This window comes from Cucurbita moschata, unplaced genomic scaffold, assembly GCF_002738365.1.
Source record: "Cucurbita moschata cultivar Rifu unplaced genomic scaffold, Cmos_1.0 Cmo_Scf00040, whole genome shotgun sequence".
Lineage (NCBI taxonomy): Eukaryota > Viridiplantae > Streptophyta > Magnoliopsida > Cucurbitales > Cucurbitaceae > Cucurbita > Cucurbita moschata.
This window is the reverse complement of record NW_019268556.1, coordinates 1,842,754-1,846,168: the sequence shown is the minus strand read 5'-3', so window position 1 is coordinate 1,846,168 and position 3,415 is coordinate 1,842,754. Positions and strand designations below refer to the sequence as shown.

General features: G+C 34.4%; 1 long non-coding RNA gene across 1 annotated transcript in view; it reads right to left on the bottom strand.

Moving 5' to 3' along the window:
• Positions 1–2,254: 2,254 nt before the first annotated feature.
• Positions 2,255–3,415, bottom strand: part of LOC111432683 — a 7,300-nt gene continuing 6,139 nt past the window's right edge. The window contains exon 3 of the long non-coding RNA XR_002708678.1: positions 2,255–2,327. This is a non-coding gene — a long non-coding RNA (uncharacterized LOC111432683). The remainder of the gene's footprint in view (positions 2,328–3,415) is intronic.

The window sequence follows — 3,415 nt, the reverse complement described above, 5'->3', positions numbered from 1 at the left end:
CTTATATTTTGGTATCACAACTTTCTATAGGATTGATGCCTTATCACTATCACAAGTATAAAGTAATAACTAAATTACCCGTCTTAAGATTACGTTTCCCTGTCTTAGGATTTAGCTTCTAAACATTTTCACATTCAACAACAAAAATACAACAGTAACTATGTCTTGTTGCATAATGAAAACATACAAAGATGATTTAGGAAATAAGAAAATGTCTCCCCCAGGGAAATAAGCTTTTCCCTTCATCTACATTCATAGATGATGAAGGTTGCTCTCCCTCGATTCTAATGCGTTCTTCTATCCTCTGTTGCTAATCGTCAAAGTGTTGTTGCTTCTACTATACCTTCCTTGATGTTACATTCATGTTTCTCGGCGAGAAGCTACCTTATTTATAAGACTTTGTATTTGTCACCTAGAATTAGGTTGATAGTTCTCTCCACGTGTTTTTCACTTAGCATACACGAGCTACCGACTTGTAGTCTCTTCCTTATAATATTGTTGCACTAGATGCACTTTTTACATTTTACGAAAAGGAATGCTCATGCAACAATCACTCATTTACTTTTGTACCTACAACTCTTAAGTGTTCATGCTCACGACCCCAACCTTATTGCTATTATTATTCTCTAGATTATTGTCAGTCACTATTGGCTATGCCAATTGAGGTTTTCAGTGGAGGTTATTGCTAATGTTGTGTCAATTGATGGGTAGAGTTGATAAACTTACCAGAATTATTAGTCATCAACCATTGTCCTACTCAATGAGGGATAGAATATAATGCTCCGAATTTTCTTGCATAAATTAGTGACATCTTCGCATGCATACGTTAAAAAAATATATGCAAACATTCATCATAAACACTTTAAAATGAAGTCAAGGACTTACAAATTTAATTTAAAACAAGAGAATAGAAATAACATAGTTTTTATTTAAACAAAACATTGCATACTACTACCCTATCTTTACTTCCATGGCATTCCAGTATTCACCGTCGTCCGTGCAGGGGCACATTACCTTTTCCTTAAAAATATAAAGGTAGCATGTGGGCTTGTGTATTTTAAGAAAATACTCCGTAAGTCACACCACTGTTGGGGTTAGAAATGCAATCAAACACGATACGTGACGGAGACCTATTTTTACGTACTCGATTTCTTCACCAAAGTTGGTAAATATGATTTAAAAAGTATGGTAGCAAGTTTGAAATGCATTGGTGAATCACCTTGAACTTTGAACAAATTCGAGAAAAAGAAACCCTAAAACTAAAAGTCTATAGCTCGTTAATGGAAACTTGGTTTAGTTCAATTCTTCTCCAATTGTTTGCCTAAATTTTATAATTTATAGAGAAGGATTCAATAACTTTGGAATATCAAGAATCACTGTGATTCAAGGCTTAATTTTCTAGAATCTCAAATGAAAATATCTTCCCTTGCAAGGTTCTTGAGGACTTGAGCTCTGTATATCTTCTATTCTCGGTTGGTTATGATGAGCTATGGATCTTCTAGATCATCTCCAAAAATGTTTGAAATTCAACGGCTATATTATTTCCCTTTCAAATCTTATAATGCTATCTTTTATCTTTAATTGAGACCATATAACCTTCGATGTCATAGGCAACTTATTTTAAAGAAGAACTAGGGTCAACACGTGAGTATTTGAGAATAGGTTATTTTAAAGAGTAGGTTGTGACCGTTACATAAGAATAGGCAAAGCAGTGACCCTCAAGTGAATCTAATTAGCCACACGAGTGCCAAGATAGAAAAGTCCATGAGATGATAGAAGAGGATGGTGCATCATCCAATACACCAAATAGTTGTGTAAGAAAGACAAGCTAAGGCATTGGCAGGACAGAGGCAACGATGTCGACATGAGTATCAATAATAGGCTTTGTGAAGGGTCATAAAGGGCCCCGAGCCTTCACCTTTAAAGTCAGAGTTTTAGAGAGAATTTGGGTATACGGCTTTGAAATTAAGTCCGTGTCTATAAAATATGAAAGCCCCCAAATTTTGTGTTAATCAAATATAGATGTTCCACGACACCATACGATGGTTCACATAAATCATGTCAACACTAGCAAGATTTGAAATGTCTCATAATCATGTCAACACTTGCTAGATTTGAAATGACTCAAAAAAGTACTCTCCTATAAACCTAGACTATTAGGGTACATGATAGCTATACCTATCATCATTATACTCACAAAAGATCTCATACCGTTCTCACAAACCCAAACATCTAACTATAACCAATGTATACCTACTCCTTAACCTTCCGGGTGCGTTGTTTAACTGTTGCATCGTTGACCGGACCCTCCTTTACGGTTAGGCACCCTCCACTGTGCGCACAAGCCGAAGGCGTAGTGGCAATTCCTTCGGTTACTGCATTATCCTCATCATGCAGCGCGGCGTAGAGATACGGAGGTTTGACGTTAGACAGTGAATAGGCTCCCACCTAACTCCTTACTTAGGTTGTGAACTGTATTACTCTGATGTGATGGTTGACGTTGTTGTTAACATATATCATCAGAGACACAATCTTTCATGTAAGGCTCCATCCACTGAGTGCCAATGCCGAAGGCGTAGTGGCATTTCCTTCGAGTACTGCTAAATCCCTCTAAGGGTGACATCTTGTAGCAGGGTGAGTGAGGAAAAAGCTTATTAAGTCTTGCCATATCTTGTTTTTACCAAATACTTTTTATCATAGGGAATTTTGGTACTTTTTATCATGGGGAATTTTTGCCCAGAAAGACTATTACTCACAAAATATCTTACACTAAATAGGAAAGAAAGAAAGAGGCTTTCCCCATATTTATAGTAAGGCATTGTTTTCACTCCCCACCACCCTTGAGCCCTACAGCCTAAGCAAGCTACTCTAACGAGTGTCTCGACCAAATGTTACCTTTTAATTTTAAATGCATTTTTTTTATTTGTTTCAAAATTTAACTTGAATTTTAAAAATATTTACAAGTTGGAAATATTTAATTCATATATGAAAGTATTAAACTTCTAGGTAGAAATAGTATGCCGCATAATTGTTTACGTAGAAATAGTGTTCCAAATGAATGATCATGAAAGTAGATTCTATTGATGATGCAATAATTATTGGATATTATTAGTTTTGAAAGATATATAGTACTTAGTTTCGTTAATAAATTGAATAAATTAATTTTTAATTGATTACTTTTAAATGTTAATTTTTAAAAATGATTAATTTCGTACTCTAATTAATTAGATCATTATGACTGTGCTAAAATCATTTTAATTGTTGACTAGAAAATATTGTTAAAAAAAATCATTGTTCTACTCTGGGACGAAAAACACTAAAAAATCATTGTTCAACGTTCAACTCTTTGATAAACATTGTTAACTCTTCAACTCTTTGATAACGAAAACAAAAAAAAAAAAAAAAAAAAAAAAAA